Source organism: Nannobrachium achirus, assembly GCF_963921795.1.
Source record: "Nannobrachium achirus genome assembly, chromosome: 13".
Lineage (NCBI taxonomy): Eukaryota > Metazoa > Chordata > Actinopteri > Myctophiformes > Myctophidae > Nannobrachium > Nannobrachium achirus.
The window spans coordinates 38913044-38927632 of NC_137833.1; positions in this window are offsets into that span (position 1 = coordinate 38913044).

The window sequence follows — 14589 nt, forward strand, 5'->3', positions numbered from 1 at the left end:
TGTGAAAATAGCAGATCTGCAACAAGGCGTTGTTAGCTTGTAGATCTGCTGTTTTCACAATATTTATCTGTGGAACCAAAAATGTAATGCCTCAACTCCTACATTCCAAGTGCTTATTAGGGTGGGGGGTCCCCAGTTCAAATATGATTATTTTGGGGGGGTCACAGCCTGAAAAGGTTTTAGAACCACTGCTCTAATAGACCTGAGCTGGGGATAATAGGCTATAGCCAGATAGCCTGAGGGTCTGTTCCTATAGACTGAGGAGATCATAATCCTGTAGTTAAACACGACAGACGACACCACTATATCATATGAGCAGTCTGTAATCAGACTAGCTCACGGTCGGGGTCGAATATTTCCTCTGCCCTTCTTTTCTTTTTGGATTTTTTTCTTTTTCTTGCTTTTCTGCCTCAAGTGAAGAATGACAGGAAAGAGGGAGAGAGAGATGGGGAGAGACACGCTGCATTTATGGTGGAAATTGTGTAAAGTAAGGTAAACCTTTATTGCAGGGTTCTTCAATGTTTTCAGGCCAAGGACCCCTTAGTTGAGAGAGAGATGAAGCAGGGACCCCCACAACCTGTTCATAGATTCCATATAGTTTCATCGTTTGACAGCACAATCATCAGTGTATTTTGGATCCATTGTGTCAATTTGTGTTTCCAGATATTTAACCACTTGAACCATCAATACTTAATAAACTTGACCTTTCACTCTGTACTTAGTCTGCTCTTTTTCCCCCTCTACACCAAATCTTTTTGCCGAAAATAGCCGATCTACAAGCTCACTGCGAGGCGTTGTGAGCTTGTAGAGCTGCTATTTTTGGCTAAAGTTCTCTGAATATGGACGTTAGGGTTCAAGTGGTTAATATAAAAAAGGAGAAAAAAGGTTTCTATCACACAAAGATTTGGAGGACCCCCTGCAGTAACTCTGAGGACCCCCTGTTGAAGACCCCTGCTTTATTGTACCCAAGGGGGAACGGGACTTGAACCTGCAGCCGTGACACACTGTCAGGCATCAGAGCCTATGTGGTATGCACCTGGACCGCTATAGGCTAGCGGGCACCCCTGCCTTTTGTTTGTAGTGTCACACCACAGTATGAACGTGTCCATATATTCAATAGCCCAAGAATGTCTGTCACCAGAGAATTTGATCATGCATGTGTTGCTGCATGTGTAGTCATAACAGTCAGTCTTATATGCCGACAAAAGAACTAGAGAACTCACATGATGGTTCTTCCTGTGCTAATATGTACTGTGTAATGTATTTTAGTTACATTAGTAGGCCTACACTAGTACTCACTGACTTCGCCACTGGGGATTTTACTGCATGATATCTGAGTGGGTTCTGTTAACTCTGACCTGCTGTTTAGTGTTTACATTGTGTATGGCTAGAATTGTACCAATTTAGTCAGGAACACACGTCATGTCAAAGATTTAACCATTTATTGCAACAAATGGAATACTGTTAAACTTGGCGTTAAAGGTGCCATGCACTTTCAGAGATGTTCCTTGAATTTTGTCGCTGCTTGCTATAGCAAAATCAGAGAACGTTAAGCAAAATCACCCATAGGCAGGGACGTGCTGGTCATTGGGAAAAGTGGGACAACTCCCGAACGGCCGGTTCATTCCCGGCCGGAAAATGTTGGCCTTCGTTCCGTTTTGGGTGCTGGGCAGCCAACAAAGTAAATCGTCACTGTCGGGCAGAAACCTTGTATCTCCAAGTTTCACATTTATAATTTTTTTCGCAAAGCAAAGCCCTGCTTCATCATACAAGGCCGTTGCACAAAAGTAGTGAAAACAGCAGAACTACAAGCACACAACGCCTCGCTTGTAGATCGGCTGTTTTCACTAGTTTAAATCATTTTTAAAATGATAAATACAAAACAAACGGTTATGGACATATAAGGTTTCCACCCGACAACGACGAAATATAACTCATCTAATTAGCCCACTGGCTTGTCACTTGTCATGATCTGAAATGGCAAATCTTTGAGTAGCAGCAGCGCTATAGAGAGAGATATCTCTCTATAGTGCGCAATGAGGGCCTCTACAACTCTTTTTCCCGGACTGAATCAGGGGCCCAGCACGTCCCTGCCCATAGGGATACAATAGTAGTACAATAGCAATACATTTCCATATTAGCTTGAATCAGCAGACATATAATCACAAGTATTTGAGCCTACACTGTATGCCAGACTCTGATCAAAAGGTGGATGCTGGGGTGGCGGAGGCAGTTAAGCAGCAGCAGATGCGAAGCAGGCAGCAAGACAAGCAGAGCTATAGTGAATGCAAGCTGTATTTAAAGGAGCGTGAGCTCTGATTGGAGTATGACACTGTGATGTAATGACTCACGTGTCCTGCATAAACTAACACTATGCTTCATTTACAGTTTGACACCCATGTTTTTGAGTGTGTGAACCAGGGTGGCTGTAGCTTAGTGGGTAGAGAGGTCACCTGGTAATCAGGTCACTGGTTCGAACCTTGGCTACGAGTTGAAGTGTCTCTGAGCCACTTAACCCAATAGCTCCCCGCTGAGCTCAGCCATCTGCATGGCTCCTTGGTGATCTAATTATTCTCTGTAAGTCAGTTTGGCCATTAATAATAATAATATAATAATAATGTTTATTGTCCTCGAAGGGATATTTATCATCACAAGTCTGTTCTAAAACAACAACATAAGCAATACATAACCATACCAGTAAGACTCCCTAAGAATCCAATGCATTTCATAAACTTCAGGTTCAGCGCTTTGTCACTATTCGCCAATAGATGTGACGCCAATAGATGTAAGACCTGGCCCCATGAAGTGAACATGATGACGTGACTCTCCAATAGAGGGCTCTGGGCACAGTTTAAGAAGCAGGAGTTAACTAGTAAGACACCTCAGGGTGACTTGCGACCTCAGTGTTACATGCTTGGCCATCTGGCCAACCACAGCGTTTCTCTGACGATTCTAGTTGTTGTCATTCTGGGGGGAGTTTTTCATGTTTTTGTGAGGGTATCAACACTATGAGACACGGGGAGAACATGCAAACTCCACACAGAAAGGCCCTATCGCCAACCCCACCTGGGTGTGGGCGCTGATTTCTAGGAATGACCATATATGGGCTTTTATACCCTGAGAAATCTCGTAGCTTGTCTGACTGTCAGTACAGGAAGTGATGTCACGTGACATCCTTTTTATGCCCATATATGAGTCATTCTGTACCACATCACTGTGACTCACTGACATCACACTGACATTACTTCCTGTACAGACATTCAGACAAGCTACAAGGTTTCTCAGGGTATAATGCGGCCTTCGGTCGCAACAACAATTAAGCTTTTAATCGGGCTGGTCAAGTCATCATTGTGATGTCAGAACAGGTCAGCTATATCCATATCTGGAGTCCATGAGGTCAGATGTAGAGGTATTGGTCAGCTCCATATATGGAGATGTCTTGGCCATACAGTATATGGAGTGTGACATGAGGCGTGACGCACGCACAAATGGACGGACGGACATGATCTGCAGGTTTTCATACAAGATGCGACTTACGGTCGCAATAACACAATTACAGACAAAACATGAGGTCCCCACTGTACACAGAAAACCATCCTATCGACGGGGCACTTTGTTGAATGCCACAGTGGCTGAGGGGACAAAACTCCTGCTAAAATGAACCTTTTCCCACTTCAGGGTTCTGTATCTTCTATAAATGGTACCTTCGTTCCTACTGCTCCTTGTATATGTCTTTGACCATTCTTCACGAATGACTGCTGATGTTCAGTGATATTAGGCCCAATCTCGTACCCAGAGCTTTTGTAATTGGCCAGTCACTAGAGACAAAAGTCAGACTTGGAAGACGGCATCACAATAAGAAGGCTTTCATTCATCCCAGACGTTACGTTGCTGTACATTGCCTCCAAAGAGTACAATTTCTATCAATGACTCAGTTGGTTTCCAGTGGGGTTGTACCGTAAATAACAGGCTGAAAGGAAGTGGGCTCCACCTGGTTCGACTTCCTTCCTTTACTTGATTTCTGGTTATTACTTTTTGTTTTGACTGGGTCATGTTGTCAAATATGTAATATCATACTGTTGTGAGATCTTATTCTGTAGGCCTATACTGGAAATGAGCTTACAGTATTTCTACTCTCCCGAAACGTGTGTGTATTGGGCATGTTCATTATCTCAAGACGTATAGCCTAGGCTTTGACAACATCCTTTTGATAGAGGTAAAAGAAAAGAAAAGAAAGAAGAATCCCTCTAGGAAAAATTGCATTTTTAGCACGCTTGCTGTACGCTTTCCTCCTCCACACAGGAAGGAAATTGATTCTGTTGTCGAGTGCCAGCTCTCATGCCATTCATCATGACATCTGTTTCTTAGGAATAAACAGGGGAGGAAATAGAAAGCAACGAAAAGGAAATGTAGAGAGGTCTGCCACGGTGTTCATCTTTTGAACTCCCAGCAGTTGTGGCATTAAAGCAGTGAGATGGCTCATCCCTGACAAGTGAAAGAGCCAGCCACGGGAAGTTGACAATGCTGTGCATAGTGATAAAGTCTCATTTGAATGAATTGCATCCCCTCCAGAGAGCATCCATATGCATGAGACCCTGTGCCTAATTGCTGCTAATTCCCCAGCTTAAGTGATAGCGATTTATATACTTCTTACAGTGAAGCAGAAACTGCATATCAATGGGTTTTTTAACAGATCAGCCTTCACTGCACTCACCTGAGTCTGATAATTAGTTTTGATTATATAAAATAGATCTGAGGTGTGTAGCCCACTCATCTCTCTCTCTCTCTCTCTCTCTCTCTCTCTCTCTCTCTCTCTCTCCCCCTCTCTCTCGTACACATACACACACATGCACATACACACACAAACACGGCTCATTTTCCGAGCAGTCAAGTACTATGAACCAATGCGGTGGAAAAAATGCAATATAGCCTACCCGAGAAGCTGCATTTCAGAGCACTATTCTCAATTTCACAGGTTGTGAAACCTCTCCAATTACACCCAATGTGAACCCATACAAACTTTCTCAACCATTCTTGACAGTGAACTTATATTTTGCTCCATTTTCTACCAAAAGGCTGTATAAGAAAGAGGTGGGTACTGTATGTGAAGTCTGAGAAAATGTATGGGATTTCCTATAGATAACGACATAGACAGTGATGTGTAGGAGCACCCTGGCCCATAAATAAATGAATGCCGAGAGAGAGGGAGAGAGGGAGAGAAAGAGACTTTTGTTGAACCTCTGTGTTGGGTTCAGCTACTGCCACAAACCCAGGTTCTTTGAGCATTCAGCTGTGAAATCAGCCAACACAATGTCAAAAGCACAGATCTGAGTTCTCTTTGTTATGTCTCTCTCAGCTTATGTCCGAGGCTTGTGCCAGGGATGCACTGCACACTCGTCCAGCACTGCTGTACGTGGTCTTGGACCTTGAGACAGAACAATAATTAAGAATGTTCAGTTCTCTTCTGCGTTATTAGCACAGCTGATCTTTGCACTGGAACAAGAAGCGTGCGTGGAATCAGAAATCTGGCAAGGGAGAAGATCACTGTGGGGGTAGATGTTGACATGTATACTGGGATAACGTGGGATGCGCTCTCATTAGTAAGTATGTATGTATGTGAACATACTGTAGATGTGTAAAAAAGTATTTTTAAAAGGTTAAAGCACTATGTATATTCTGATTGTAACCATTGCTGTAGAGCAGGGGTCTTCAACAGGGGGTCCGGGACCCCTACAGGGTCCTCAGAGTTACTACAGGGGGTCCTCCAAATCTTTGTGTGATAGAAACTTTTTTCTCCTTTTTTATATTAACCACTTGAACCCGAGCATCCTGAGAACTTTAGCCAAAAATAGCAGCTTGTAGATCAGCTATTTTCGGCAAAGAGGTTCGGTGTAGAGGGGAAAAAGAGCAGACTAAGTACAGAGTGAAAGGTCAAGTTTATTAAGTATTGACGGTTCAAGTGGTTAAATATCTGAAAACACAAATTGACACAAATCCAAAATACGCGATGATTGTGCTGTCAAACGATGAAACTATATGGAATCTATGAAAAGGTTGTGGGGGTCCCTGCTTCATCTCTTTCTCAACGAAGGGGTCCTTGGCCTGAAAACGTTGAAGACCCCTGCTATAGAGTGTTTGTTCAGTAAAGGATCTCCCGTTCTCTCCAGCTCAGAAAACACATTTTCAGGTGGCTTGCGCTTTTGAATATTCTTCTTTGGTTCAATATTTGTAAAACGCACGCACAGAAATAAAGGGTGTTCAATAGCGCCAATGACAGGCACAGTTGTGGTCATTTGAGAGAAAAGAGTTTGTAAAGAGAGTTTCTTTGCGCCTGCAAAGAGAGCAGTCTCCTGTGAAAATGACTCCTCCGTAAGTTGTCCCTGGACAACCAGGTATGCATGTCGGATTCGAGGTGCTCATCTCAATAGGAGAGTACAAAACAGGATGTTGGTATGCGCAAGTCTAATCAGTACTTGGTACTGTCACTGTCACTGTCGTTGCATTGGGTTATTAGCGCACAGATACTTTGAACTCCTACCTCTCTTAGTGTGTTTTTTGCCATACAAATGTCATCAATATGCAATACAGGGGACGGAAATCTGCAGAACTCCTTGTCTATCCACCGCACATGCCAGAGGACTTAGCTAATGGTTTCGGGTGGCTGAAGCTACTACCAGACAGTAGTACGCTATGTTTTTATACTAATGTCCCTCGCTGTTGTATAATAAGTATCTGGCACACTCTCTTCTCGGGGGTGATGATGGGAACCAGACGGATTTGCACTGGTTTGGGCCAGAGTTCGGGTTGATTCGGGGATACATAATCTCCTTGCATTTTCTTTAACCCTTAGATCACATCCAGTGGTGTAAGGATTCACTGCGGGCCCCCCATGAATGTTCTTCATAGGGTGAGGGGGTTTAACCCATTTAGACTGGGAACGCATTATTACACATTATTTTGTGCTTTAACTATTGAAAAATAGCAAATATACAAGCTCACAGTGCGGCACTGCTATTTTTTTTTAATCGTGAAAAGTCTTTGAATATTTCAAAGGTTTTTTGAATTTTTCCATGTCAGTGGTGCTCCAACATTTTCATGTGAAGGACCCCCAAAATATCTCAAACATATACATATCGTTGCTGTCGGGCAGAAACCTCGTAGTTTCCAATTTGTACGTTTTTTCCCGCAAAGCAAAGCCCTGCTTCATCATACAAGGCCGTCGCACAAAAGTAGTGAAAACAGCAGATCCACCGCGAGGCGTTGTGTGCTTGTAGATCGGCTGTTTTCACTAGTTTAAATCATTTTTAAAATGATAAATGCTAAACGAACGATTTTGGACAAACAAGGTTTCCACCCGACAACGACGATATATTAAAAAATGTTCACACATTCTCTTGACTTTTCAAAAATAGCAGATCTACAAGCTCGCAGCGGTGGCACTCCCACTTTTTTCCCCCCTTGTGACGCCCCTGATCACATCGCGCGCGGTCATTCCCCCATCCACAGAACCTTCTTCATGGAAAATGTCTTGAAAAATGTCCATGAACTCCTTGACTCGGGGCCAATGGCCTTGCAACCACATCAATGTCCTCCAAATTGGCATGAGTACAAGGATTATGACACATGGAGTTCAAAGGTTAGTGAGAGAGGGGAGTTCCAAACATGGGGGAGGGGGTTAGTATTGCCATTGCCTGCTAGAGATTTATTCGAGACTTACTCCCGCCATCATTCACATGCTGACATGTCATTTTCGTAACTGTCTTGTAAACTGGAGTTGAGCGGGACCCTGGACTGGGAAGCCATCCAAATATTTGCCCTAAAGTCAGATTTAGATTTAAGTCCCATTCTAAATCATATTCACTCCTGCGTAAGTGCTATCGGGTTACTTTAATTGTTTTGGCAATGTTTATAGTGCTGCCTTTTGCTGGTGCAAGGTACTTTTCCATTCAAACAAATTGCTTTAGCAAGACTACATTGTTCAGAGTAGGAAGAAGGAACAGATCAATTACAGCTGCATTAAACATAATCTGAAAGAGACAAAATATGAATTGTATTGGAGTACCTTTTACTCTGAAGACTCTGAAGTCCATTGTCAAAAATCATAGGAAACAGAAGCACTTGCTTACGCCAAATGAAGCACTGATTTAATTATGAGCACAGAAAACAGCTTACTCATTTATGATAGCAGGAGATTTTCAAATTAAATTTCCTTTCTATGGCTGGAAACAGCTGTGCAAGGCAACTAAAAGGATGACAGACTGCGGGCAAACAGAGTGGAGCATTTGGACTCTCGTGCATTTGGCATTCTATCTGTGAGCTCCTGCATAGTAGCTGTCCAAGGCCTGGCTAATTTGTGGTTCAGCTCAGTGTGTTGAGGGCTTTGTGTAAGGATGCAGCTGCTACTGCAATCATAATGTAAATATTCAGAACAGACCATAATAACACAACGCGTAGAAAGATGTTCAGCGTGTCTTGTAATTGGCGGCGTTGCCTTACCATTTCGGTGACTTCCACTGTGCCGGAGTACAGTACTGCACAGCAATCGCCACTGCACTGACAGGGATTAGGTGCAAGATACAGTGTGGCTTCCCTCTGAATTCTCAAACAGTGACATCTGAAACCCCTGAGGAATCACCCCCCCCCCCCCACCCCCACCTCTCTCTCTCTCTCTCTCTCTCTCTCTCTCTCTCTCTCTCTCTCTCTCTCTCTCTCTCTCTCTCTCTCTCTCAACCTCAAACTGACTTTCACTTCCCTGGGTTGATGAAAAGACCATTAAGAGTTGGTCCTTCTTTGCACTTTCTTGGCCTGAACCTAGTCTGTACAGGAGGAAATCAGCTTGATCTTCCCCTGCTTTGACGAGGGTCCCTGCCGTTCTGGAAAAGGCGATTAAAATACGAATGATCTAACGGAGATGTTATGGCAAAACTCAAAACAGTGCAACATACAGTATGTTAGTAAGGCCAACTACAACTCTGTTCCTTTTTGCAGTTTGCCATTCTCCTAATCCTGGGTCACAGTTAATTATAACATCGTCATTGTCGGGTGGAAACCTTGTATGTCCAAAAGCGTTCGTTTTGTATTTATCATTTAAAAAATGAACTAAACTAGTGAAAACAGCCGATCTACAAACAGCCGATCTGCTTAGATCGGCTGTTTTCACTACTTTTGTGCAACGGCCTTGAACGATGAAGCAGGGCTTTACTTTGCGAAAGAACATACAAATTTGAAACTTGGAGATACAAGGTTTCCACCCGACAACGATGATATGTTGACAACACCTATGTGTAGGTGTAATGCCATGGGAATTCAAATATCAAAGTTTAAATGTCAGTAAGCGACGCCATCGAGCTGAAATTAGACATTGCTAGCTCTGAAGAGCATTTCCGTATGGTTATTGCAACAGAATATGATTTACACAAGTCTGGTCCCTGAAGTGCAGGCGTTAAACATTCATGGTCAAGACTTATATGGCAGGGGAGACGTTGCAGGAAATTATGTTGAAATGAGGTGACACAGTGGCCGTCTTCTCCGAGAAGAGAAGACGGACACACGGTTCAAACTTTGAGAGATTTGATCCAGAAATTATACCAGCGCCTGTCTGTTACTACAACATACTTTGCCTATTCAGTGTTCTGGAAACCACATCAATCACTTAGCCTAAGTGTTTTCTTTTTTTTAAGCTGTGTGTCGTCTGAATATTTTCCAGATACTGTATGCCTAATTTAAGCTCTGTCGTAAGACTAAGTATAAATCAGGCTACATGGAGTTCAGTGAAGACAGAGACTTGTTGCTAGCAGTGGGGTGCGTGGGCGCGTGCACGTATCAGGAACTGTTACTGCTGTGGCAGGCATGTAAACACTTCTGCTTGATTGATTTGACTCACTGCTGCATAAAAGGCCATCGCACACAGATGCCAATAAGTATTACGCTTTAACTCAGTAACTGAGGGCGATTCTAATGCCTTCTATTCTCCCCACCGAGCATTTTTACGTTTATTAGTCGACTAATATCCGGCTAAATGACACCTGCACCACCCGTCTAGAAATTGACTTTTAACGGTCTAGAATTGAACGTTTTTTTGTCGGCTATATTTAAACTAGACAACTATTAGACAGCTAAAAGTCGGCTATATTTAGCCGTTAACGGCCGTCGAAAGTAGTGAAAAGAAGGTTAGTGAGGTTCGAACTCACACATGGGCAACATCAGGCCCGGGGGCTGGACCGGCCCTTTGACCATCTCAATCCGGCCCTCAAAGTCATACAAAAAATAAAAATAAATAAACATTCATTCTAAAAAATTGATTTAACTTGACTCCAACATTGAGTTCCTATTTATAACATAATCTAATGTGTTTTATCAGTGACCTATGGAGTGGTGCATGTCAGATAAGATACAGTATAAAAGTATAGGCTCATTTAAAAGATGATATGGCATTGACGCAGATTATTTTATGTAAACTAATAAACTATAATATCTTTATTGTAGGCCAGAGTACAGTACAGCTGTCTCGTTGTGAAAGGACCTCATTGTAAAGTAGTCTGGCATGTCTAAATTGTCTAATTTATGCAGTTTTAACATCATTCTTATGTGTTATGTGTTTCAAGTTTCAATTCAATTGTACAATGTGTGGCCCTTCACTTACTTTATCGTAGTCAGTAAGGCCCACCCCTGCTCTAGGGTCTAGTATTCAACATGCATAGATCTACGTGTAACAAAACTGGTACTAATAATGTTCACCCATGGGAGAAACATTATTATCTGTTGAAACCAGAGTGTTCTGAAATCAGGGCAGCTTCCCAGTGCATACAGTATTTAAGAATGCATGTTATGGGCTGAGTTTAAGATGCTGTGGCTTTTCGTGTGCATGATGTAAATCAGACCTCTTTTTTTTTGTAAGCTGTGATCATTTAACACAAAACGGAATTTGAAATTCTAGTCCAGTGTCTTGTTATTCACGTCTTGATGTTGTTATCCAGACTGAGAGAGTTCAAATAAGTAGAGAGGAACGTTCAACAGTCTGGTCTCTTCACGTCAAATAGTTTATAACGTGGCATCTGCTGCATTGTTCAAACGTCAACAGTGCCTTGCACTATGAAATGAAAAATATTCTGTTTAGAAACCACATTCCCCCTTCCTCCCTCTCCGTCCCTCAATCTCTGTCTGTGTCTCTCTCTCTCTCTCTCTCTCTCTCTGTCCTTCTCTGCCTCTCTCCTTCTTTCTCTCCTGTCACCTGACCTGTGAACCTCAGTGGAAAGGATTCTTGTCCCTGTGGACCGCATTAGCCGCCTGTGCACACACGCACGCACGCACGCACGCACGCACGCACGCACGCACGCACGCACGCACGCACACATACACACACACACACACACACACACACACACACACACACACACACACAATCATTGGGTCCATTTTATTTATTCAACCCTCCCCCTTTTTACACAGTGCAAAAGATAAGCAAAGCCAGCAGGGGCTGTAGATGGAATTTTCTCCCATACCATAGCCCTAAACATACACTAGTACACGCTTATTATAGACTACTGTATGTATACATACAGTACACACACGTACACGTGTAGGCATGTGAAGGTGCTCATGTTATTAACGTCTGACCTTGCCCCGGAGAATGCTCTGGCATGAATTTTAAACATGACCCATCTTCTCCCAGACATAAATGACTCCGGCTGAAGATACATTTACAAGATCATCCAAAGCATTGTCACAGTATTTTTACTTTCAGTATTTACCAATCTTTACATTAAGACACTCCTGCCGAGACTTCCGCTTTGTGATGTTGGGGCGACGGCAGGATCATCTTACCGACTTGTCAGACAGTTCGGGGGGATGGTCGGCAAAACTGGAATTGCGGCTCTACACATGCAAAATGCGAAATATAGGAAACCGTAGTAGTTCTGCAAACTGTTTGCGACTAAGTTGGAAGCCTTGTTTAATGTATTAGTCCGTATCTTTCAATAGAAATTGTTTTTACCAAATGTACTGCTTTTCCTCGTTTGCTGCAATGTTGGTTGCAACAATAGACCGTAAAATATATGGACAGTGCGAAGCCATTGGTTTCTATGCAGCGCAACTGAAGTATTTTGGGTCCTTGGCATGGGTGTCGCCATCATGGATTGAAATGCGACCAGAGGAGGCTATTGGCTGCATAACTTTATCATCAATTTTAACATAAACATAAACAAATTCAAACGATACGATTTGATTTTAGCTGTTTTCATTTTCGATATACTTCGATTTTTTAAGTTAAAAACAATATTTTGATGCAGTTACTATATCGTTACACCCCTACTATATGTGTATGTGTGAGAGAGAGAGAGAGAGAGAGAGAGAGAGAGAGAGAGAGAGAGAGAGAGAGAGAGAGAGAGAGAGAGAGAGAGAGAGAGAGAGAGAGAGAGAGAGAGAGAGAGAGAGAGAGGGGGAGAGAAAGAGAGGGGGGGAGAGAGAGAGAGAGAGAGAGAGAGAGAGAGAGAGAGAGAGAGACTGTGGAGGGAAGGGGACAGAGAATGAAGCCACAATGAGAGCAGCACCCCAGCGACAGGTTTTTGACGGTTTGACACATCAAACCTTAACCCATCAAGAGAAAATTGCCCTAACCCCCCCCATACACACCTATACACACACTCTCTTTAGCGTCACACCCGTCTGAAACACTTTCCTCTCCTTCAATCCCAATATTCTTTAGTTTAGATCAAAGCAGTTTGAGTGACACACACGCACACGCACGCACGCACGCGCGCATGCACACATGCACAAGTTAAAGTTGTCAGATTATGATAGATTGACATGTTGCCACTTCATAACTGACCTTCAGAAATTCCCAATAATGTTTTCAAATGATAACCTAATCGATTAATTCACTGACAGAAAGTTAATCAAATTAGATATTTTTATAATTGCTTTATTATTGTATGATAATAAAATCTTGGTTGTGAAGTATTATATGAAGCTGGCCAGCTGGGTAAACATATAATAAGCATCGTCAAGGTTTCTGTTCAGATAATGATAGTAGCTACTTACTGTCGTTTCATGGCACCACCATCCACCATCCACCAATCCCACTGATATGCCCTTACATGGAGATGTCTGCATGCGTCCTTCATTCCTTTTAAGCCCATATTTGGAGATCCCTGATGCCCATATAATATATGGGCCTGCCCCTTTTTGTGCCCATGTGACTGATGTGTTTGCCATGATGACACATTGAGGTTAGACAACCGACTCCATATTTGGGTGTTGCTGGATTGGGAACTCCTTATATGGTTATGGCTGAGTCATGACATGAACGTTATCCGGCGGTCAACTCCAATGAGGCAATTTTAATATAGGATAACAATGTACTTTTAGGAATAAATTAATCTATGTAATATTAAATCCAACTAGAAGCAGTGCTCTTCCGAGCACAGGTCTCCACCAGGCTGTGCGTCCTGGTGGTGCAATCCTGCAAACTTTGGAAGCTAATATTAGCCAATCAGGATGGCATATGAAATATCAGACGGATCGGACTTGATCACATGACTATAGAGATACTGTGTACCGATTTGCGTGATTTTTGGATAAAATCTCAAGGAGTAATATCCAAAAATGTGTTTTACATAAGTCGGCCCAAAGGTGGCGCTATAAAAGGCTTATGTGAAAAATGCAGGGCAAAGGTTTATCGTTAGCTTCTAGGGAGTGCGCTTGCAAAGTTTGAAATTGATCGGTGGAGTTATAGGTAAAACCACAAATCGGCCTGTTATAGCGCCACCATGAGGCTGATTTCAAAAATTTTAAGTGGCGTTTCTTCTTCGACCTAGTGGGAACGTGTGTGCGCGATTTCATGATGATTGCACTTTGCGTTTGGGATTTGAGGCATTTTGTTCCAAACGGCTCAATCCTACAAACTTTGGAAGCCAATCTTAGCCAATCAGGATGGAATATGCAAAATCGGACAGATCCGTGTCGATCACATGACTGTGGAGATACTGCCTACCGATTTGCAGGATTTTTGGCCAAAATCTGTAAGACTAGTGCACCAAAATGTGTTTTGCGAACATCGGCCACTAGGTGGCGCTAGAAAAGGCCCATTTGAAAAATTTAGGGCAGAGGTTCTAGATTGGCATCCAGGGAGTGTGTGTGCTCACTTTGGCAGCGTCCGGGCCAACGGCGACTGAGATTAGGTGCTCACAAACTGCGAGGACGCACGGACGCACGGACGGACGGACGGACGCACGCACGGACGGACGGACGGACACACGGACGGAGGGGAAAACATACTCTCCCTCAACCAGGCCACACAAATCGGCCTGTTATAGCGCCACCATGAGGCTGATTTGAAAAATGTGGGGCAGAGGTTCTGATTTGGCATCCAGGGAGTGTGTGTGCTCAGTTTGGCAGCGATCGGGCCAACGGCGCCGGAGATTAGCTGGTAACAACCAGGCCACACAAATCGGCCTGTTATAGCGCCACCATGAGGCTGATTTGAAAAATGTGGGGCAGAGGTTCTGAATTGGCATCCAGGGAGTGTGTGTGCTAATTTTGGCAGCGACCGGGCCAACGGCGCCGGAGATTAGCTGCTCACAAACTGCGAGG